This window comes from Pongo pygmaeus, chromosome 22 (genome assembly GCF_028885625.2).
Source record: "Pongo pygmaeus isolate AG05252 chromosome 22, NHGRI_mPonPyg2-v2.0_pri, whole genome shotgun sequence".
NCBI classification, from domain to species: domain Eukaryota; kingdom Metazoa; phylum Chordata; class Mammalia; order Primates; family Hominidae; genus Pongo; species Pongo pygmaeus.
In genome coordinates, this window is record NC_072395.2 from 38,197,244 (window position 1) to 38,223,055 (window position 25,812).

A 25,812-nucleotide genomic window follows, 5' to 3' on the forward strand; every position below is an offset into this window, starting at 1 on the left:
CAGAAGTATGTATGTAGTGTTGACTGCTGACTTAGAGGCAGGATGCCTAGATTCAAAACATGGCTACTTATAGCACCTGGGAAAATCACTTCCTTCTTCCTCAGTTTTCTCACTGGCATGATAAGGATGATTTTAATAGTACCCACCTTGTAATTGAAGGTTTTAAGCAGTTAATATTTGTAAATGACTTTGAATGCTTAGCATATAGAAAGCATTAATAGCTAGCAATAAAATATAATAAGTTAAATATCCAGCCGGGCGTGGTGGCTCACGCCTGTAGTCCCAGCACTTTGGGAGGATGAGGCGGGTGCATCACCTGAGGTCAGGAGTTCGAGACCAGCCTGACCAATATGGTGAAACCCTTTCTCTACTAAAAATACAAAAATTAGCTGGGAGTGGTGGCATGCTCCTGTAGTCCCAGCTACTCAGGAGGCTGAGGCAGAAGAATCACTTGAACCCGGAGGCAGAGGTTGCAGTGAGCCGAGATCGCGCCACTGCACTCCAGCCTGAGTGACAGAACAAGACTCTTTCTCAAAAAAAAAAAAAAAAAAAAAAAAAATCCAAGGTTTACTCTGGACAAAATTATAAATTCAAAATTCTGTTCAATTTTTCCTAATTTTCTTCAAAGTGCACCCACCTCTTTCTCTCCAGGACTCGAATGCACACAACCTAGCCCCTGGTAATTCAAAACCCTCCCTGAAAAACACTCCATCTAGACCAGGCTTCTCCCCATCATAGATCCTCTCCTTTGAATCTTTACAAAATTTGCTTGTGTTATGTTTCATTTCACTTAATGTAAAAAAAAGTAATCCTTTCTAATAGGTAATAATGAGTGAATTTTTTCAGTTAACATTTCTGATTTTAACAGAGCCTTCTGAATTCTGCTTTAAGCCTAGTGAAGTGACACAGTGGTATAAACTTCCAGCACTATATTTGCCAACTGAGAGATGTTTTCAATCAGAAAAATACTGTCATTCTCAATCACAGCAATTATATGACTGTCCACTCTACTCTCAATATTTAGGAGCTGTAAATTGCAAAACAGAAAATAATTAGAGAATTACTTTACTAAATTATACTTTACTAAACTATAATTTAGTAAAAATAAGTAGAGAATTTTCTACTCTTTCATGTCCAAATAAAGGGGAAAAATGGAGAACTAAAAGATGGAATATGTTTTGATTCTTCTGTTGGATTTTAATTTCCCCTGGGAATGGCCAGGAAGCTGCTATGTGCAAGCCATCCTCCTCTATTTTGAAAAACTCTGTATTTCCCAATACTCTGTAAGCCAATGAGATAGTTTCTTCCCCAACCCCCACCTTGAATTTCCCTTATTGATTCCAGGGGCAACCACATGGTACACATGCATATATGTACACAAGTGTGCACACTCCAATGAACACATATAGATAGGCTGCATTGCCATCCCTATGCCAGCATATAGCATATTTCCTCAAATTAAAAAAAAAAAAAACTAGTTCTGATGCCCCAAAATGCAGAATCTGAACCTCAGTGGTAGCCTTGAAATTACAAAAAAAAAAGAAAGTAATTAAAAACAGAGACCAGTCTCAGTTACAGAATCTCAAGTTTTATTGATAACACAATGTATAGGCATCACAGAAGTAAATAAAGTGGGCCGTTTCTGGTGACTCATGCCTATAATTCCAGAATTTTGGGAGGCCAAGGCAAGAGAATTGCTTGAGGCCAGAAGTTCAAGACCAACTTGGGAAACATAGTGAGATCCTGTCTCTACAAAAAAAAAAAAAAAAAAAATTAAAAATTAGCCAGGCTGGTGGCTCGCACCTGTAGTCCCAGCTACTCAGGAGGCTGAGGCAGGAGGATTGCTTGAGTCCAAGAGGTCAAGGCTGCAGTGAACTGGATTGTACCACTGCACTGCAGCCTAGGTGACAGAGTGAGACCCTGTTTCAAAAAAAAAAAAAATGTAAGTAAAGTAACATCCCAAGCTCTGTTTAGAAGACCAGCTACCCCTGTAGTGGTATGCTGTTGCAACCAACTGAATAACTCACTTAATCTGCACTTGTACTTTAGTGCAAAATGGCAGTGGGAGTGTAATCAGTAGACAGAAGTGAGTCTTTGACTGTAGGAAATTATTGAGTGGTGGTTAACCCCAAAGGTCCAAACCCCCGACCTTCTCCCTCCAAAGGCATCTGGCCTGCTGAACATTGGCAATGGCATAGACCCATTAGGGTTTAACACCCTCCCACTGGATCAGGGTGTTCCAGGCATTTTCTGGCACTGGATATTCCCCCCAAACAGCAGCATCAATACATCCAGATAGAACCAATGCCAGCTTTTCCTAGAACACACATACCAGTCACGGGACGGGGAAGGAATGTAAATTCTTGCCATCATAAAATCACAAAAAGATGACTGGGAAACATTCTAAAGATTGGTTTCAAGCTGTATCTGATGGTGTAAACCTGCACTAATTAATGACTCAGAAAGTCTCAGATACAAGTGATTGCTCATGCACGAAAAAGTATTTCCAAGGGAGCTGAATCCATTGAGACTGAAGAATAGATCAGGACATCCAACATAGATCTTTCTGCTTCCTTTGATCTCTGGGCAGAAAGGACTGTTTAACACACTTTTTAAGCTTCTTCAATATTTGGGAATTCTTATAGATAACCTACACGTGGGTACCCTCTAGTCACTAGATTCTTCAATTCCCCAGTGTGGCCGGGTGGGCTTATTAGACAAGAGCCAAATGTTATCAGTCTCACATAGCACAGTCCAATGCCTCCACACTGACCAAGCGGTCTGTCTTGCTCAGCCTCCTAATTCCTACTGGCAGAAGTCCACAAGTCCTCCTTGGCCCCACTCACCACATTTACACACAAACCTTGGTGTCTTCCACACATTTGCTCTTCAATCCAACCAAAAACAGTCTCACTCTTTCGTGGATGTCTGCACCGTGAAGAGAAGTACAGGATAGGACTCTGGCTGCTGAACCTTTGCAGAAAAGAAAAAATCGAGTTGAATTTCTGCACACCCACAGCTCAAGGCAGTACTGCCCATGACCTGGAAAAGAAGTCCCCCTGTTCTGCACCCTGTGCTCACTCTAGCCCGCTTTCTGCCACACTCCACACCAGAAAGCAAGAAGCTTATGGAGCCAAACTTGCCATGTGGAAGCTGTGCCTCCTTTTGTAGACCCTGCACTGGGAATCTGGACCCTGGATTTTCCTGCCCAGACATCCTTGAACCTGCTTCCAAGGCTGAAATGGAACATTTCACCAGGTGTGCCTCCTAAAAGTGGATGGCACTGGTCATTTGCTCATCCCAGGCCAGAGGAGTGGCTAAGGAGCTGCTGTATTTAAGGACTATGGACACAGCTCTGGAGTATGACCTGGAGTATCCATATACATAGAGGGAGATCTCTCTCAGTACAAGAGGTGCCTAGTGGTGGGGAGAAAAGGGGAGCAGGCAGGGTCCAGGCTCAGTTTTCCCAAAGCTGCCACATTTTATCAAAGAACTCTGAGAAGCTTGAGAGTCAAAAATTTGCACATAGCCTCCCAGGCCAATATAAAGGTATATTTGTCAAGATAAGAGAACAGAACAGATCTTATTTAACAGATTACTAGTTTGAGTTATAATTTTAAAATATTTAAATATATGGTTTGTGGGCTTCAAATCATGTACTCTTGTTCTAAAGACAATACTGGGCCAGAACTGCTGAAATGTATTTTTGCTTAATGTTATTTTCTTCAGAAACCAACTTCTGCAGGGGATCTATTTCTAGCAAGTCTCAAGTTCACAATAAAACTCTTTAAGCCTAGGGCCAACAACATTGCTCTTCAAAATAGCATGACGGACACTTCTCAAAAGAAGACACACATGCGGTCAACAAACACATGAAGAAAAGCTCAATATTACTGATCATTACAGAAACACAAATCAAAACCACAATGAAATACCATCTCACACCAGTCAGAATGGCTATCATTAAAAGTCAAAAACAACAGATGCTGGTGAGGTTGTGGAGAAAAAATGAGTGCTTTTACACTGTTGGTGGGAGTGTAAATTAGTTCAACCATTGTGGAAGATAGTGTGGCAATTCCTCAAAGACCTAGAGAGAGAAATACCATTTGACCCAACAATCCCATTACTGGATATATACCCAAAGGAATATAAATCATTCATATTAAGACTAGTGCACATGTATGTTCACTGCAGTGCTATTCACAATAGCAAAGACATGGAATCAACCTAAATGTCAATCAGTGATAGACTAGATAAAGAAAATGTGGTACATATACACCATAGAAAACTACGCAGCCATAAAAAGGAATGACATCATGTCCTTTGCAGGAACATGGATGGAGCTGGAGGCCATTATCCTTAGCAAATTAATGCAGGAATAGAAAACCAAATACTGCATGTTCTCACTTATAAGTGGGAGCTAAATAATGAGAACAAATGGACACATGGAAGGGAACAACACACACTGGGGCCTGTCAGAAGGTGGGGGGTGAGAGGAGGGAGGGCATCAAGGAGAATAGCTAATGGGTGCTGGGCTTAATACCTAGGGAATGGAATGATCTGTGCAGCAAACCACCATGGCACACGTTTACCTATGTAACAAACCTGCACATCCTGCACATGTACCCCTGAACTTAAATTTTTAAAAAATAAAATAAAAACATAAAAGTAACAGGATTAAAAAAAATAGCATGATGCCCAGTAAGCACCATTTCCATCAATCCTGATACGTGATGTGCCTCAGGCAATCTCCAGTACTCAATCCTGAACTGGCCACATTCTCTGCTAACCCAACCCTTGTGTCACATTCTAAGACTCCCCTGATACCAAATGCAATTGAATAAAATAAATTCCCATTGTGCTGTGCATCACACAAACATAGATTGACAGGAATAAAATGAATAATCATGTCCACTTTCCACTCCTGCTTACTCCCATGGAGGAGCATTATGTTATTTAAAATCTTAATAAAGTCCCAGTTTATTATGAAGCTCAAGGTAACAAGTAAGAAAGAAATACTAAAAAGGCTAGCTGAGTGGATTTACACTAGAAAGAGCAGAGATATGCTAGAGACATGAAATGATGAATTGGAAAGGAAGCAGGAGAATATGAGAAAAACAACTTGAGAGACAGAATTTGGGGATGGGGTCTGGGCAGAGTTGGGAGTGAGAGAGGAGGGAGATTTGGGAGCAGCTGCCACGTGTATGAACTATTGAGAAAGACATGCTGTAGTGGATTAAAGATGGCCATAAACATTGCTACTACATCCACCAAGAGGGAGAGTGTCGGTCCATTCCTGCTGCTATAACAAAGTACTTTAGACTGAGTAGTTTATACACAACAGAAATTTATTTCTCACAGTTCTAGAAGGTGGAAAGTCCAAGATCAAGATGCTGGCAGATTTAATGTTTGGCAAAGGCCCATTCCTTATAGACAGTGTCTTCTTTCATGGGAAGGAAGGGACAAATGCTGTGTCCTCACATGAGGAAAGGTGGAAGAAAGGGAACATGGCTTTTCTTCAACCTCTTTTATAAGAGAACTAACCCCACAAAGTGCCACCTTCATAACAATCATTTTCCAGAAGGGCCTACCTTTTAATACTGTCACATTGGGTCTCAGATTCCCACATGAATTTTGGAGGGACACATTCAGACCATAGCAGAGAGTATCCCTCAACTCCTTTAACTCTGAGGAGTTAAATTTGCTTTGGCCAATAGATCGTGAGGGAAGTGATGATATGTAACTTCTGAAAGTGGGCCTAAAGAGATCTGAAGGTGCCTTTTTCATGTACTTGGAAGACTCCCTCTTACTGAGCTCCCATGCTGTGAGAAGCCCAAGCCTCGTTGAGTAGCCATAGTAAGGAAAACTGAGACATTCTGATGGACAATCTCAGTTGTGCTCCTGGCTGCCAACTGCCAACCATGGGAATGAGCCATCTTGGGTGTTCCAGCCCAAATGAGCCTCCAAAAGACTGAGCCCCAGCCAACTGCACAAGAACTGAAATCACCCAATTGATCTTATCAACCCACAGAATTGCACTAGATAATAGCCAGTGATGATATTTTCAGTCACTGATTTGAGGGTGGTTTGCTACACAGCAATAGATAATGAAAAGATGGGGAAAGAGGATTTTAAGACATTTCACTTGGCATTATGGATATATTCTCTTTATTGTGTGTTCTCAAGAGATTATAAGAAAATTAATTTCCTTTTCAATTATTTCTGCACATCAGCTTAGTGTTGCGATGAAGTGGATAAAGACACATAGATTTCTTATGGAATATACATGTAATGCCAACCAGAAGTTCTGAAATAATTAGCACAGAAATCATGCTTTTCATACACATGCAATAAAATCTAGATTTTCATGCTAACATTCAAAAGAATTTTTTTAAAAATACAGCAAAGTTAAAAAGAAAATATGTCTTGGGGAAAAATCTCCAATGACTCATAAAATTTGAAATAACTAAAAATTGTCAAAATTCCATGGCTAGCTCCATATTTCTCTCCAAAAACTACTACCCACCAACCCTTTAACTGTAAACCATGTAGAAACTAAGGATCTCCAAATGGTATACTATCCTTAACAAAACACCCAGGTTCAGCATCTAGACCTACTATAAATATCTATTAACAAAACCTGGGCTCCTCAGCATGTCAGTCTCTCAAAGAACCACATGTTAACATATTTGAGAGAAGTTTAAAGCACTCAGACAGCCATCCCATTCTAGTTGAGGTGACCATCGTACACTGTGGGATTCCTTCCTCTCTAACCAATCATTTTGGCTTGGAAATACCCACAGCTGCTGTGAGTCAGTTCTCTTTAACAACAATATGCAATGCTGCCACGTTTGGATTGAGTGGGGTTGTTACTTTCTATATGCAATTCAGATCTTTGGCATACTTGCATCCTAGACTATCCCACCTACATGGTTTAAAGATATTTAACTTTAGTCATAGCAGAGCCAGATAAGCATTTAGCCACACTGTATTAGTTCATTTTCATGCTGCTAATAAAGACATACCCAAGACTGGGTAATTTATAAAGGAAAGAGGTTTAATTGATTCACAGTTCCTCATGGCTGAAGAGTCCTCAGGAAACTTACATCATGGCAGAAAGGGAAGCAAACATGTCCTTCTTTACATGGCAACAGAAAGGAGAAGTGCAGAGTGAAGCTGGGGAAGCCTTTATAAAACCATCAGATCTTGTGAGAACTCGCTATCATGAGAACAGCATGGAGATTTGGGTGGGGACACAGCCAAACCACATCCTTCCACCCCTGGCCCATCCCAAATCTCATGTCCTCACATTTCAAAACCAATCATGCCTTCCCAATAGTCCCCAAAGTCTTAACTCATTTCAGCATTAACTCAAAAGACCACAGTCCAATGTCTCATCTAAAAAAATGAAAAGACATACCAGAGACTGGGTAAGACTGGGTAAGACTGGGTAACTTATAAAGGAAAGAGGTTGAATTGACTCACAGTTCCACATCACTGGGGAGGCCTCACAATCATGGTGGAAGGTAATGAGTGAGCAAAGCCACACCTTACATGGCAGCAGGCAATGGAGCTTGTGCAGGGGAACTCCCACTTATAAAACCATCATACCTAGTGAGAATTATTCACTACCACGAGAACAGTATATGGGAAACAGCCCCATTATTCAATTGTCTCCACCTGCCCCCATCCTTGACACTTGGGAATTATTACAATTTAAGGTGAGATTTGGGTGGGGACACAGCCAAACCATATCACACATCTTCTTTCAAGCAGAAATTGTGGGTTTAAGGCTGAATCAATGTATTTGTCCACCCATCAGATGAACTACTTGGTGGTATTACAGAAAACCTAATCTCTCTTCTCCATGAGCAGAATGGCTGCATCCCCAACTCCAGAGGTTCTAGATCCTGACCCAAACTTCATGGTCCACAGGAATCAGCTGGAGTTTAGAAGATCCAGACACTGCCTCATATACTGATTTCTGCAAAAATGAACTAATCATTTCCTCTGTCACCTCCAGGAAAGCACCATCAATAGCTGGATCACATGTAATCCAACCACAAACTGAACTATCTCTTTGAATGGTAGAAACACCTCATTGCATAATGTAGGCTTTAACTAGAACCTTAAACACGGTACCAGAATAAGGCTACTAATTTGGTTCCTCTTCAAATCAATTTTATTTAAATATTTGTTCAACATTCTCTTAGCAGGAATATGGAGATATTAAATTTCCATTCTCAAAAATTATATAAAACATATATATAGTGTGTAGTGTGTTTTATTTAAATAAGAAAATTTATTTAAAAAATATATGAAACCATTTGCTATGTAAATAAAGTAAACCACATGTTCCTGGTAAACTGCACTACAGTGTGCCTTAATTGGGCAACATGTATAAAGCCATCATTCATATTAGAGTTTCAATCAAGAAGTCCAACAACTGACATAACTCAAGTTTGTCACCTGCTGTATCAGTTAGGATTGCATTTGATTGAGTGGCTTAATTATACTATACTGGCTTTTTTAAAATTACAAAGAGACTATGTACAGAGTGGTTTAAATTATTAAAGTATTGTGGTTAATCCCAGTCTCCCCACTGACTTGTACTAAATCTTTGCCCTGCTCTGTTTCCCAAGAGGCTGACCTTCATGGGCAGCTTTACTCAAGATCTTCTGCCCTCTGGCTTAGGTGATGAAATGGTTAGGCTTTGTGTCCCTACCCAAATCTCATCGTGAATTGTAATCCCCAGGTATTCAGGGAGAGACCTGGTGGGAAATGATGGGATTATGGGGGTTGTTTCCCCCATGTTGTTCTCATGATAGTCAGTGAATTCTCACGAGATATGGATGGCTATAGTGTTTGGCAAGTTCCTCCTTCGCTCACTGTTCTCTCTCCTGCCGCCCTGTGAAGAAGGTCCTTGCTTTCCCTTTGCCTTCAGCCATAATTTTAAGTTTCCTGTGGCCTCCCTAGCCATGTGGAATTGTGAGTCAATTAAACCTCCTTCCTTTATAAATTACCCAGTCTCAGGTAGTATTTTATAGCAGTGTAAGAATGGGCTAATAGAGGTGGGAAGAGAAAGGATCACATATTGATCTCCCATAGTGTCTTCCCCACCACTCCCATGCCTCCTGACCTTATTGGCACAGCTGTAATTCCGGCAATTACTTTCTTTTATAGCCACAAGTTATATGAGGCAGCCCCTCTTCTCTGACTCAAGTTCTTGCTGGCTCCAGTGAACACTGTTTCCTTCCTTAATCCTTCTCACTTCCCAGCATTTCTAGTCCTTGGGTGTTGTATCATTTCTTGTTAGTTCCTATAATGGTTAATTTTATGCATATATTTGGTTGCGCCATGGGATGCCCAGGTATTTGGTCAAACTTTATTCCAGGTTTTCTGTGAAGGTGTTTCTGGATGAGATTAATGTTTAAATCAGTAAACTGTGTAAAGTGGATGATCCTCCATAATGTGGGTGGCTCTCATCCAATCATTTGAAGTCCTGCATAGAACAAAAGACTGACCCTTCCCAAGGAACAGAGAATTCTCCTTCCTGACAGCCTTCAAGCTGAAATATCAGCCTTTTGTGGCTCTACAGTAGCCATCCAGGCTTTGGACTGGAACTGGGACATTGGCTCTGCAAACTTTGGATTTGCCAGCTTCCACAATTGTGTGAGCAATTCCTTATAATAAACCTCTTTTTAAAAATCTTCTATTGGTTCCATTTCTCTAGAGAACCCTGAAATATAGTTCCCTTATTCTTGTTACTATCTCTGTAAATAGTCTCTTCATTGAATTATTTTTTAAAGTGTTTTGGTCCTTCACCTGTGTCTGCCAGAACACTACATGATACGTAAGGTTTTTCTTTCGTCTTCACAATGTTCAAAGGTAGGCAATCAGGTTCAATGCAGAAGTCCACAGTGTTGCTCCTTCTGTCTCCCTATTTTGCCATCCTTGGCAAGTGACTTTCATTCTCATACTTCCAGGATACTCCATGTTCTAGAGGAATAAAACGTAAAGGGACTGAGAGCTTTCTCCTACAAGGTGTTACTCAGAAATGTAATTTCATGCCAGCACCTTGGGTGGCTGAGGTGGGAGGATCACTTGAGCTCAGAAGTGCAAGACCAGCCTGGGCAACACAGTGAGACCCTTGTCTACTAAAAATAAAAATAAAAAAATCAGCTGGGTGTGGTGGTATGCACCTGCAGTCCCAGGTACTCAGGAGTCTAAGGTAAGATCATTTGAGCCCAGGAGATTGAGGCTGCAGTGACTTACAATAGCACTACTGCACTCCAGCCTGGACAACAGAGTGAGACCCCGTCTCTAAAAACAGCAACAACAACAAAATATAATTTTAACCACTGCCACCTTCCCCCCAATATACTTTAGCCCATATTTTACTGTCCAAAATCATGCCCATGGGCACTCCTACCTGCAAGGGAGCTGGAGATATTGAGCATTTTGTTTTCTAGTCTTAAGATAGAGAAAGGCAAGGAATGAAGGAGCTAGTCAGAGGGTCAGATGGCTCACCCTCAATACCTGCCACATTTGCTCTTCTTGAACCTCATATCCATTTTCCTCCTATGCCACCACTGCTCTCATATGTCTTTTAACACATTTTCTTAAAAGAGAGAAAAAAACCTTTTCCCCTGAGCCAATTGCAAAATTATTTTCCTTTCTGCCATCATCCTTGACTTCTGATTCTGCATCACAAAAGCCAAAACACAAATTCTTCTGTCACAGCAGCCCCCTTCAAAGGATACAGAGAGAACATGATGGACCACAGAAACCAGAATCTTCTTAGCAGGTAGAAGGAAATGAAAGTCTAGGAACACACAGACATTAATACTTTGCATGCCATTTTATCTGGTTTCAGAATTTCAGCTGCTGACAACTGCCAGCTCCAGACAACTATCAAGTGTCTGGTCTTAGAGCTGGTGACACCACCTATAGTTACGTTATATAATTTGCACTTACACATCACCAAAATTCTAAACAGAAATAAAAAAATACACAATATATGTACATTTATATAATTTTTTATCTCAAAATTTCTAACATCATATGGTCACACATGGCTGCCTCACCCCCCTGAGCATCATATCCATGTTCCAGATACACTTTGTTGAATAGAGGAAGCTCTCCCTCAGTTCCTGGGAAGAGACACAAATTTGTACGTTACCAATTATTACATACTACTAACTACTTAGGGTGTGGTCTGCAGACATCTGAGTTAACTGGCACCAAAATTCCAATGGCAATTCAGTGACCCTATAATCAGCTCTCTAGGCAGTTGCTTCCTATCACTCAAGGAGTAAAAGACTACCGAAGAACAACAACAACAACAACAAAATCAGTATTCAGAGAGAAATGTAAGACAACCAGGGGAGAAAGATAGACCTTCGCTGTTGAATCATCTCTAACTTGTGATATACTTCCCAGACATCTTAGCCTTCCTTCAGTATTTCCCTCCTAGGAGCAGCCTCAATACTTAGATACTAAGATGGACAGTTCAGTGACGCTGACCTGAAATATTCTGAGGTCAGCACTACAAAAAGACTTCCTCTGTTTTCAAAGATCATTGCATTGCTTTTAATATAATGACCTAAAAGATATTTGGAAATTAGTTTAGAGAATCAGAAGCCCTTTAGAAAAGGTGATGCTCTATTTTGTAAGTAAATATATGTTGATCTTCCCATTATAAATCTTTATATCATGTTGTCTTAGTGTTTCTTAGAACGGTTGTTCTACTGAATACCAGAACATATCAAATAAGCATTCAACCTAAATAAATACTTTTGGATCATTTCTGTCAGTATTTTACATTTTCAGTCATACTTCATAAGCCTAATCACAACCTTTGAGTTCAAATAATAATATTATGAATCAGTTTAACATAATGCTTCGCCAAGATGGCCAAATAGGAACAGCTCCGGTCTACAGCTCCCAGCATGAGCGACACAGAAGATGGGTGATTTCTGCATTTCCATCTGAGGTACCGGGTTCATCTCACTAGGGAGTGCCAGACAGTGGGCGCAGGACAGTGGGTGCAGTGCACCGTGCATGAGCCGAAGCAAGGCGAGGCATTGCCTCACTCGGGAAACACAAGGGGTCAGGGAGTTCCCTTTCCTAGTCAAAGAAAGGGGTGACAGATGGCACCTGAAAAATCGGGTCACTCCCACCCCACTGCACTTTTCCAACGGGCTTAAAAAACGGTGCATATCCTGTACCTGCTCGGAGGGTCCTATGCCCACGGAGTCTCGCTGATTGCTAGCACAGCGGTCTGAGATCAAACTGCAAGGCGGCAGCAAGGCTGGGGGACGGGAGCCCACCATTGCCCAGGCTTGCTTAGATAAACAAAGCAGCCGGGAAGCTCGAACTGGGTGGAGCCCACCACAGCTCAAGGAGGCCTGCCTGCCTCTGTAGGCTCCACCTCTGGGGGCAGGGCACAGACAAACAAAAAGACAGCAGTAACCTCTGCAGACTTAAATGTCCCTGTCTGACAGCTTTGAAGAGAGCAGTGGTTCTCCCAGCACGCAGCTGGAGATCTGAGAACGGGCAGACTGCCTCCTCAAGTGGGTCCCTGACCCCTGACCCCCGAGCAGCCTAACTCGGAGGCACCCCCCAGTAGGGGCAGACTGACACCTCACACGGCCGGGTACTCCTCTGAGACAAAACTTCCAGAGGAACGATCAGACAGCAGCATTCGTGGTTCACGAAAATCCGCTGTTCTGCAGCCACCGCTGCTGGTACCCAGGCAAACAGGGCCTGGAGTCGACCTCTAGCAAACTCCAACAGACCTGCAGCTGAGGGTCCTGTCTGTTAGAAGGAAAACTAACAAACAGAAAGGACGTCCACACCAAAAACCCATCTGTACATCAACATCATCAAAGACCAAAAGTAGATAAAACCACAAAGATGGGGAAAAAACAGAGCAGAAAAACTGGAAACTCTAAAAAGCAGAGCACCTCTCCTCCTCCAAAGGAACACAGCTCCTCACCAGCAACAGAACAAAGATGGACAGAGAATGACTTTGACGAGTTGAGAGAAGAAGGCTTCAGACGATCAAACTACTCCGAGCTACAGGAGGAAATTCAAACCAAAGGCAAAGAAGTTGAAAACTTTGAAAAAAATTTAGACGAATGTATAACTAGAATAACCAATACAGAGAAGTGCTTAAAGGAGCTGATGGAGATGAAAGCCAAGGCTCGAGAACTATGTGAAGAATGCAGAAGCCTCAGGAGCCAATGCGATCAACTGGAAGAAAGGGTATCAGTGATGGAAGATGAAATGAATGAAATGAAGCGAGAAGGGAAGTTTAGAGAAAAAAGAATAAAAAGAAATGAACAAAGCCTCCAAGAAATATGGGACTATGTGAAAAGACCAAATCTACGTCTGATTGGTGTACCTGAAAGTGACGAGGAGAATGGAACCAAGTTGGAAAACACTCTGCAGGATATTATCCAGGAGAACTTCCCCAATCTAGCAAGGCAGGCCAACATTCAGATTCAGGAAATACAGAGAATGCCACAAAGATACTCCTTGAGAAGAGCGACTCCAAGACACCTAATTGTCAGATTCACCAAAGTTGAAATGAAGGAAAAAATGTTAAGGGCAGCCAGAAAGAAAGGTCGGGTTACCCACAAAGGGAAACCCATCAGACTAACAACAGATCTCTCAGCAGAAACTCTACAAGCCAGAAGAGAGTGGGGGCCAATATTCAACATTCTTAAAGAAAAGAATTTTCAACCCAGAATTTCATATCCAGCCAAACTAAGCTTCATAAGTGAAGGAGAAATAAAATACTTTACAGACAAGCAAATGCTGAGAGATTTTGTCACCACCAGGCCTGCCCTAAAAGAGCTCCTGAAGGAAGCACTAAACATGGAAAGGAAAAACCGGTACCAGCCACTGCAAAAATCATGCCAAATTGTAAAGACCATCGAGGCTAGGAAGAAACTACATCAACTAACGAGCAAAATAACCAGCTAACATCATAATGACAGGATCAAATTCGCACATAACAATATTAACTTTAAATGTAAATGGACTAAATGCTCCAATTAAAAGACACAGACTAGCAAATTGGATAAAGAGTCAAGACCCATCAGTGTGCTGTATTCAGGAAACCCACCTCACGTGCAGAGACACACATAGGCTCAAAATAAAAGGATGGAGGAAGATCTACCAAGCAAATGGAAAACAAAAAAAGGCAGGGGTTGCAATCCTAGTCTCTGATAAAACAGACTTTAAACCAACAAAGATCAAAAGAGACAAAGAAGGCCATTACATAATGGTAAAGGGATCAATTCAACAAGAGGAGCTAACTACCCTAAATATATATGCACCCAATACAGGAGCACCCAGATTCATAAAGCAAGTCCTGAATGACCTACAAAGAGACTTAGACTCCCACACAATAATAATGGGAGACTTCAACATCCCACTGTCAACATTAGACAGACCAATGAGACAGAAAGTTAACAAGGATACCCAGGAATTGAACTCAGCTCTGTACCAAGTGGACCTAATAGACATCTACAGAACTCTCCACCCCAAATCAACAGAATATACATTTTTTTCAGCACCACACCACACCTATTCCAAAATTGACCACATAGTTGGAAGTAAAGCTCTCCTCAGCAAATGTAAAAGATCAGAAATTATAACAAACTGTCTCTCAGACCACAGGGCAATCAAACTAGAACTCAGGATTAAGAAACTCACTCAAAACCGCTCAACTACACAGAAACTGAACAACCTGCTCCTGAATGACTACTGGGTACATAACAAATGAAGGCAGAAATAAAGATGTTCTTTGAAACCAACGAGAACAAAGACACGACACACCAGAATCTCTGGGACACATTCAAAGCAGTGTGTAGAGGGAAATTTATAGCACTACATGCCCACAAGAGAAAGCAGGAAAGATCCAAAATTGACACCCTAACATCAAAATTAAAAGAACTAGAAAAGCAAGAGCAAACACATTCAAAAGCTAGCAGAAGGCAAGAAATAACTAAAATCAGAGCAGAACTGAAGGAAATAGAGACACAAAAAACCCTTCAGAAAATTAATGAATCCAGGAGCTGGTTTTTTGAAAGGATCAACAAAATTGATAGACCACTAGCAAGACTAATAAGAAAAGAGAGAAGAATCAAATAGATGCAATAAAAAATGATAAAGGGGATATCACCACCGATCCCACAGAAATACAAACTACCATCAGAGAATACTACAAACACCTCTACGCAAATTAACTAGAAAATCTAGAGGAAATGGATAAATTCCTCGACACATACACCCTCCCAAGACTAAACCAGGAAGAAGTTGACTCTCTGAATAGACCAATAACAGGCTCTGAAATTGTGGCAATAAGCAATAGCTTACCAACCAAAAAGAGTACAGGACCAGATGGATTCACAGCCGAATTCTACCAGAGGTACAAGGAGGAACTGGTATCATTCCTTCTGAAACTATTCCAATCAACAGAAAAATAGAAAAGGAGGGAATCCTCCCTAACTCATTTTATGAGGCCAGCATCATCCTGATACCAAAGCCTGGCAGAGACACAACAAAAAAAGAGAATTTTAGACCAATATCCTTGATGAACATTGATGCAAAAATCCTCAATAAAATACTGGCAAACCGAATCCAGCAGCACATTAAAAAGCTTATCCACCATGATCAAGTGAGCTTCATCCCTGGGATGCAAGGCTGGTTCAATATACGCAAATCAATAAATGTAATCCAGCATATAAACAGAACCAAAGACAAAAACCACATGATTATCTCAATAGATGCAGAAAAGGCCTTTGACAAAATTCAACAATCTTCATGCTAAAAACTCTCAATAAATTAGATATTGATGGGACGTATCTCAAAATAATAAGAGCTATCCATGACAAACCCACAGCCAATATCATACTGAATGGGCAAAAACTGGAAGCATTCCCTTTGAAAACTGGCACAAGACAGGGATGACCTCTCTCACCACTCCTATTCAACATAGTGTTAGAAGTTCTGGCCAGGGCAATTAGGCAGGAGAAGGAAATAAAGGGTATTCAATTAGGAAAAGAGGAAGTCAAATTGTCCCTGTTTGCAGATGACATGATTGTATATCTAGAAAACCCCATTGTCTCAGCCCAAAATCTCCTTAAGCTGATAAGCAACTTCAGCAAAGTCTCAGGATACAAAATCAATGTACAAAAATCACAAGCATTCTTATACACCAATAACAGACAAACAGAGAGCCAAATCATGAGTGAACTCCCATTCACAATTCCTTCAAAGAGGATAAAATACCTAGGAATCCAGCTTACAAGGGACATGAAGTATCTCTTCAAGAAGAACTACAAACCACTGCTCAATGAAATAAAAGAGGATACAAACAAACATTCCATGCTCATGGGTAGGAAGAATCAATATCGTGAAAATGGCCATACTGCCCAAGGTAATTTATAGATTCAATGCCATCCCCATCAAGCTACCAATGACTTTCTTCACAGAATTGGAAAAAACTACTTTAAAGTTCATATGGAACCAAAAAAGAGCCCACATCACCAAGTCAATCCTAAGCCAAAAGAACAAAGCCGGAGGCATCATGCTACCTGACTTCAAACTATACTACAAGGCTACAGTAACCAAAACAGCATGGTACTGGTACCAAAACAGAGATATAGATCAATGGAACAGAACAGAGCCCTCAGAAATAACGTCGCATATCTACAACTATCTGATCTTTGACAAATCTCAGAAAAACAAGCAATGGGGAAAGGATTCCCTATTTAATAAATGGTGCTGGGAAAACTGGCTAGCCATATGTAGAAAGCTGAAACTGGATCCCTTCCTTACACCTTATACAAAAATTCATTCAAGATGGATTAAAGACTTAAACGTTAGACCTAAAACCATAAAAACCCTAGAAGAAAACCTAGGCATTACCATTCAGGACATAGGCATGGGCAAGGACTTCATGTCTAAAACACCAAAAGCAGTGGCAACAAAAGCCAAAATTGACAAATGGGATCTAATTAAACTAAAGAGCTTCTGCACAGCAAAAGAAACTACCATCAGAGTGAACAGGCAACCTACAAAATGGGAGAAAATTTTCACAACCTACTCATCTGACAAAGGGCTAATATCGAGAATCTACAATGAACTCAAACAAATTTACAAGAAAAAAACAAACAACCCCATCAAAAAGCGGGCAAAGGACATGAACAGACACTTCTCAAAAGAAGACATTTATGCAGCCAAAAGACACATGAAAAAATGCTCATCATCACTGGCCATCAGAGAAATGCAAATCAAAACCACAATGGGATACCATCTCACACCAGTTAGAATAGCAAGCATTAAAAAGTCAGGAAACAACAGGTGCTGGAAAGGATGTGGAGAAATAGGAACACTTTTACACTGTTGGTGGGACTGTAAACTAGTTCAACCATTGTGGAAGTCAGTGTGGCAATTCCTCAGGGATCTAGAACTAGAAATACAGTTTGACCCAGCCATCCCATTACTGGGTATATACCCAAAGGACTATAAATCATGCTGCTATAAAGACACGTGCACACGTTATGTTTATTGTGGCACTATTCACAATAGCAAAGACTTGGAACCAACCCAAATGTCCAACAATGGTAGACTGGATTAAGAAAATGTGGCACATATACACCATGGAATACTATGCAGCCATAAAAAAGGATGAGTTCATGTCCTTTTTAGGGACATGGATGAAATTGGAAATCATCATTCTCAGTAAACTATCGCAAGAACAAAAAACCAAACACCGTGTATTCTCACTCATAGATGGGAATTGAACAATGAGAACACATGGACACAGGAAGGGGAACATCACACTCTGGGGACTGTTGTGAGGTGGGGGGGAGGGGGAGGGATAGCTTTAAGAGATATACCTAATGCTAAATGATGAATTAATGGGTGCAGCACACCAGCATGGCACATGTATACATATGTAACTAACCTGCACATTGTGCACATGTACCCTAAAACTTGAAGTATAATAATAATAAAATAAAATAAAATAAACATAATGCTTAATAGTTATTAAATTTAATAAACAATTGTTAACGTCGTAAGCCAGATAACTTCACTTTATAAACAGGAAAGAAGCCATGCTATTGGAATCCGTACATATTCCTTCAAATCTGTACCTCAATTTATTGTTTTTATGCCTACACACTTCAATTGTTACTAAAAACCAGCTGCTTTCTGTGTATATACCATGCCGCTCCTCCTTAAATCAACTGCAGCTTCTCTTGATTAACCAATGGTAGAATGATTCACTATGTCAATAAATATTCTGAATCATAGAACAATGTAGTGGACGTGGCAGACAGCTGCTGAACATATATTAAACCTCATATGATAGTTTAAAAAGGCACGTATCCTAAAGTGCATGTCAGTCTCTGGATAGCAAAATTACAGCGATGTAGTTTTCCTCACTTGAAATTTACATTTTAATGAAAGCACTTTCATGTATTAATAGGTAAATCTTTTCAGGCCACTACCAAGACTCATTGCTTTGCAATCTCATACTGTTTTAGAGATCCTAGTCCACTACATTAAAATTGTGCTTATAAATGTTAAGCCTCCATAGTATATTTTAAACGATAGGGAAGTATTTTCTCTTTAATAGAACTAGTTTCAACATTGATAAATCATTTTTAATTCACAGGAGAAAAGGTATTATGAGAGAGCTTTCTCTCAGTTTATATAGAGGTAAGACCATTCTTAGCCTCAAATTCAAGACTGCTACCTTTCTGAATTCCAGTAGGAACTATAGTCCTACTGTAGGACTATTGACTATAGTCTTAGTTCCACCACAAGATTGATGAGAACATTGCAAACAGAGCACTAACAAGTTCCTATTTTTTTGAAAAGGTAGCTGTAAACCTTCAGCACACATGCTAGATGCCAAATGCTCCCTACTGGCCAAGTCATCAATTGCAACATTGAGTGCCCCCAGTGCAAAAAACAACATGGTATCATCCAAGATCAGTAAAAGACATTGTTAATGTAGCTAGCACTTATATAGCACTTTCTTTGTGCCAGGTATTATTATAAATGCTTTACATAAACTGACTCACCTAATCCCCACAAATAACCCTGTATGGTAAGAACTACTATTGTCCCTATTTTATAGATGAGAAAACCAGGTAAAGAGAAGTTAAGTAACTCTGCTCAGGGTCAACAGCTAGAAATTAGCAGTATGTCCTCAGAATCTGTGATATTACATAATATGCTGACCTAAAGGAATATGTTCAACTATCAAGAAACTTAAAAATTCCACTGAACAAAACCTTTCAGATGAAAGAGATGTGGGAATATTAGCAAGGTAATAGATTAGATTAAGGAAAAGTAAGGAACTGCTAAACGACACACTATATTAATAAGCAAAGCATTGTGATCAGAGAATATCTAATGCAAACAGAATATCCCAATTCTGTTTGCATTAGAGATACAGGATGCAAATAATGCCTTTGATTAATATTCTCTTTAATTAATAGGAGTCCTGGGCTGTGATGAATGTTTCAAACATTGTATCTGAGAGTTCTGAAGTTGCATGAAAGACTGGGATTGATTGATAAATAACAGGCTCAATTATCCCTGTGTGATGCGCTGGCCAGCACAGCTATTCAGGAGGCAGCTCTCTGAGTTTGACCCAACTGATTTGAGCAATTATCTTGCTGTGCAGATAATGTCACAGGAATGGGAAGCTTCTGAAAGAGCAGCATGGCCTTGCTGACTCTGCAGTGGCCATGAGATAAATGCCTACAGATAAAATGACCACCTCATCTAGGTTTGCCGGAGACTTTCTCAGGCTTAGCACTGAAGTCCCACATTCCAGGAATCTCTCTTTCCTGGGAAAACTGGAACAGTTCGTCATCCTAGAGCCAGTGGTTTCTTGGCTGTGGGCGAAGTAGCTGGGGGTTGAGGCAAAGAACAGAGGCCTCAGAAAGACAGATTTATATCCCAGTTCTGCCTCTGCCACTCACAATACAATCTGGGACAAGTCACTTACCCTCTCTGAGATCTCATTTTCGCTATCTGGAATATAAGTATAATTGCCCCCATTACTTTGTCTGAAAAATAAATGAGAAACCATGAAAAGTCTCTGAAAAAGTGTCTGACATAAAATAGCTGCCCAGCAAATAGTAGGTATTCGTACTATATTCCAGGAATTATAAAATCAAACCGTAACTATATAAGCAACTCTGTCTAGACAGGGTTTTTTTTTAATTTTCTTGAAGTGGGAGGGGGGTGCATTTATGATAATGATTATTTCAGCTTTTAGAAAGTCAATTCATTTAATGGGATTTATTTATCAAAAAGCCGTGTTGACTCATGCCCAATGGTTGTAAGATCACGTTCTTTCAAAACTCTATTTATGAGTAAAATTCAAATAGTCTTTTCTAAAGTTAATATTTAAGAATGCATTTACATTTGATAAAATTGAAAAAATGAAGACAGCACTTTCATTTCAGTAAAATTTTAGGAAGATAAAGGTCTGTGGAAACAAAATTATTCAAAATGTCCAATTACCTCAGTTACACTATAAGGTTCTTAAACTAACCTGGGTTTTTATCTAACAAAATTCTGGTTTATACTAAGTATGTTTTAAAATTTTACTTAGAAGAGAATCAGTACATAATCCATATTCTTTAATATGGCCAGCTATGATAGGTTTCCCAGAATAGAGCCCTTAAATTCTATAATTTTTATTTTTGCATAGATTTTTAAAATTCATTTTTAAACAAATTATTATTTTTGTATCCTATTTTTTTCTCTAAATATCTACTAAACTAAATGCAATTTGCTATACTTGAATTTTTAATTACATAAAAAGAAGGTATTTTGATTACTTAATTTCAAAATTCAATCTCTGATTATCTACCTTCTACTATAGAAAGGCTTTAATACACACTCCCAAATACGGAAGAAAAAGTGATGCATTCCACGCTGGAATCTGTTTTACCTACCTAGAAAGTCTTTTGCTAAAGTACAATATTAAATAAGAATTTTCAAATCTTACTAAAAATTTTCCTTCCTAAAATAATATTTCTACTGTATTTTAGGAAGCGTTTTATATTTCAGCCCATAAAATTGTCAGTTTATGACATGATACAATTTAGGCTGAACAGTTAAAAGATTCTGAGAAGGAAACTTGAATTGCTCAGAGAAAGTGTAAAATCCCATGTGTTACTAAAATCAAGGGACTGTCATGATAAAAATTTTCTGAATGCCTTGCAAGTTGGATACTTCATTTAAAAACTCCCCACCCACAATGTTCTCTGAAGCATATCTTAAAGCCCCAACCAACCCTTCCATTCCTTAGCATAGAATACATGTTGGTTTCTTTTTTGCAACATGTGCTTTCTTTAAAGTCAAATATATGACACTGAATCTTGAAACATTACAGGAAAATGATTTAGATTCTTCTGGTTACTGCAACAAAGCAAAAAAAAAAAAAAAATTAAAAATCCCCTGTCTCTACTGCTCATGTTCCCTCTTAAATAACAACTCTTTAAATAGAGATCCTGTTAATATTTTATGAAATAATGCATTGTCTTTTCCATTAATATTTCTTTATATTTCACATTGTGTCTTATTTTTTCTCTGCTCCCAGATTTCTGATAATTCTAGAATCCGTGAGATGAGTCCAAGCAATACATTCAGTAACTAATCTAAGCATTTGCAGCCACTGAATGTATCACCTGGACTCATCTTTTGAGCATGTTTTAAATTGGGTAGAGAAGACTCTAAATAAAAGTCTTTCTCTTTCTAATATAATGCACTTGTAAAGAAGCATATTAGATCTGTTAAATAAATAAATAAATATGAAGTTTGCTGTCAGTGTTATAAGCAAATTACTTTACAAATGGCTGATCTGGAATTTCATGAGCTCAATTGCTGAAGTAACTTATTTATTCAAATATTCTCAAACTGTTGTTGTATTACCACAGTGCAGTTCTATCCATGAAACTGAACAAGAAAATCAAATTCACCTGAATGCCTAAGAGAGCTCATCATAAATCCGTAGTTCAGTTTTGATTTGTAGGAGAAAAAAGAAAAATAATGCAGATTGTTCCAACTATTCTCTACTCCCTAAATCTCAGGATTTCAAATTTTCACCAATATCAAATGCCACCTCACCACTACCAAACAGAATCTGTTTATTGAAGGAACAAGGCCACGTGGGTGGGTTTCGAAGAGATCATGTTCCAACAATTATTTTCATTTTCAAAGTTTAACTCTTTCCTGAATACTGTTTAACTGGCAAAATGAACAGAAAGCCCATTGAAGATTTTATACCTTTCTACTTCCTGGCCATGAAATCTGGCCTTGGAGTCTCAGAGGTAGATAGTTATATTTTAGAGAACCTTGAGGCTGGTTTGTTGTAGTAAGAGAATTTACATATTTCTAGATGTTTAATTTTTGTCTACAAAAAAAATTAAAGTTTAAAAATGTAACTAATAGGAATGAACATTGCTTTGACTACTGAATTAAAGAGTAAAGAAAAATGGGTATTATGTCATTAAAACAGAATAGAATCAAATGGTTCATTTTAGCACTTCAGAAAGGTTGTATCATCAGTGTGTTCTTGGGCCATTTTTTCCATTTATTATAAATTCATGATTGCTAATGGAATTCAATAAAGTACTTAAATTGCACAATAAAATATTCCCACGCCACTGAAACTCCTTAGCTATTAATTCAATAATTTTTTGTAACTTTTGGGAAACGTTTTACCTAATATTTTATGTATGTAAGTGTAAGCTAAAAGTTTCTTCACTGTTTTCACATGATCAATGGCTTATTTGACAGGCATTTTCTCTTTAAAAAAAAAAAAAGAAAAAAAGATATTTCTCTTAGGCTGGTGCAGTGGCTTAAACCTGTAATCCTAGCACTTTGGGAGACCAAGGCGGGTGGATCGCTGAGCCCAAGAGTTCAAGACCAGCCTGGGCAACATAGGCAGACCTTGTCTCTACAGATAATTTACAAATTAGTCAGGCATGGTGGTGCACATCTGTAGTCCCAGCTACTTGGGAGGCTGAGGTGGGAGAATCACTTGAGCCTGCAGTGAGACATGATCATGCCACCGCACTCCAGCATGGGTGACAGAGTGAGACCCTGTCTCAAAAAAAAAAAAAAAAAAAAAAAAAAAATATATATATATATATATATGTATATATATACAGTAAACTTGCAAACAGAAATGGCCTCCTTGATTCTAGTTACTTTGCACACTTTGTAAAAATTTAAAGTAATAACAAGCACAGCTTCTCACACTCCCTGCTCTATAACTCTTTCCTCATTACCCATCTCCAAATTCTTCTAACTGTGGTACAGTTCATTGAAAAACAAAGCACTGAGTGAGCTAACATTGAAATCGTAAGAACAGTGGCTATTACTGCATAACACCAAGCAGAAGAGCAACATCTATTCTTTCTCACTGCTGGAAACCATAGAAGGGCTTAATACAATCACTCACTATGATTAACTCTCTACATTTTAACCACATAATTCTCAACATGAGGAAGAAGCTAACCTGTTGACTTGCCTAGAGACAAAGAATAAGAGAAACCAGAATTCAAAACCACAGGTGATAAGAGACCATGGCGAAGACAGACCAGAAAATATCAGGCCTGGAAGTCAGGCCTGTGCAGAAGTCCCCTGTGCAGGCCTGGGAGTCAGGATGTGCAGAAGAAACATGTGGGGCAGGTCACAGGCAAGAGATCAAGTCCTCTTGAGAGACAACTGCCTAGAGAAAAAAAAAAAAAAGAAAGAAAGAAAGAAATCAGAATTTAATGTCACCCAACTAAAAAAAAACAAGAAGCAGATTCATAGAGATCATGCGATCGGCAGAATAAAGGCCCCTGCTAAAGATGTCCTGAGAACCTGTCAATATGTTATGCTACGTAACAAAGGGAATTAGGGTTGCAGGTGGAATTAAGGTTGCTATTCAGCTGGCCTTTTTATAGGGAGATTTCCTGGATTGTCTGGGTGGGCCCAGTGTCATCACAAGGGTTCTTAAAAGTGGAAGAGGGAAACAGAAGAAGGGAGCCCAAGAAAGAGAAGTGAAAAGGGACCAGGGCTAGGGAGATTCTATATTGTTGGCCTTGAAGATGAGGAAAAGGATCATGAGCCAAAGCATGTGGGCAGCCTCTAGAAGCTGGAAAAGTCAAGGAAATGGTTTATCTCCTAGAACCTCAAGAAAAATATGCAGCCTGTCAACAGCCTGATTTTAGCTCAAAGAGACCTGTATCGGCCTTCTGACCTACAGAAGTGCAAAATAATAATAAATTCATGTTGTTTTAAGCTACTAAGTGTGTGGTAATTTGAGTTGGCAGCAGTAGAAAGCATAGATAAGTGCTCAGGAACTGAAAACAAATAGAGAGGGACAAACAGGGCATTTGATAAACATGGAAATAATGAAAAAATTAGTGAATAAAGAAATACAGGGAAGTCAGCAACTACATTTTGGGATGCATTAAAGATAAAGTCTTTATCAGCCACACAACATAATGATGACAAGTGATCTAGAGACTCATCTTAGCAGCCATCTGCCCTGAACTATCCCATTCTAATGAATGTCGACAAACCATGTCTAGTGAAGTATGAGCAATAATTAATAAGAAAAAATGTAATATTTAAATATTAATTTTAAAATAATGAATAAAAATCAGGCTTATTTCCCAATCCCCCAACTTATAATGGCAGTTAGTCAAGACTGAGAAAATGGTTATACCTTAAAGCTGCTGACCTTTCATCCAGCAATTAATGCAATCTCATTCCACTCTGTTTCTCCCACCATACAAAACGTCAGTCACCCCACTGCACCATGCTCTTCATGTCTCCTAGGTCTTCAAACCTACTACTGCCTCCCTTGTCTGCTGGTTAGCTCCTAAGTATCATTTATTTTACAGCTTTCCTCAAAGAAACCTGCATTTGGCTACTGATTGAGTTCAGTCCCCGTTTTAGTCCGCTCTCACACTGCTATAAAGAAATACCTGAGACTGGATAATTTATAAAGAAAAGAAATCTAATAGGCTCCTGGTTCCACAGGCTGTACAGGAATCATGGCTGAGGAGACCTCAGGGAGCTTTTACTCATGGCAGAAGCCAAAGCCAGAGCAGGCGTCTTCACATGGCCAGAGCAAGAGAAACAGAGAGAGGGAGGAGGTGTTACACACTTTTAAACAATCAACTCTCATGAGAACTCACCCACTATCATGAAAACAGCACCTGGGGGATGGTGTTAAACCATTAGAAACCACCCCCATGAATCAATCACCTCCCACTAGGCCCACCTCCAACATTGGAGATTACAATTCAACATGAGATTTGACTGGTGACACAGATCAAAATCGTATCAATCCCCTATTGCATATTCCTATCGAAGCTTGTATACTCCACTTTAGGGTATTTGTTTTACAACTGGGATTTGCCAGTAAACCCTAAAGCGGGAATGCTGGTACAGCCCAACAGTACAGAGAAGCATCAAGACCATTTTGTATTCATATCAATACAAACCCACTCTTGCTGGTTTAATTGGACCAAGCCTGCTCTGCTGGGCGGTCACAAATGCACCCAAAAGGCAGGAATAATGTCTACCTTACTCAACATTAACTTATCAATTCTAGTGCTTTGTCTGATACAAGATGAGTGTTCTGACAAATTTTTGTGGCATGAAAAAATTGAAAGGCCAAAACAATAAAATCTAGGTCTTTTCAAAAACTTCATTCTTGTATTCCAATTTTCATTTTCATCACAAAAATGAGAGTTT

The 25,812-nt window shown here is 39.4% G+C and overlaps 1 long non-coding RNA gene across 3 annotated transcripts; it reads right to left on the reverse strand.

Moving 5' to 3' along the window:
• Positions 1–1,458: 1,458 nt before the first annotated feature.
• LOC134738966 (uncharacterized) lies at positions 1,459–25,253 on the reverse strand. Of its 3 annotated transcripts, XR_010125263.1 has the most exons (5): positions 24,776–25,029; positions 23,658–23,788; positions 20,048–20,108; positions 2,864–2,973; positions 1,459–1,920 (listed from the first exon to the last, which is right to left on the reverse strand). It is a non-coding gene; the product is annotated as an uncharacterized LOC134738966 (long non-coding RNA). The 3 variants fall into 3 exon arrangements; XR_010125262.1 differs by lacking the exons at positions 20,048–20,108; positions 24,776–25,029 and adding an exon at positions 25,038–25,253; XR_010125261.1 differs by lacking the exon at positions 20,048–20,108.
• Positions 25,254–25,812: the final 559 nt, after the last annotated feature.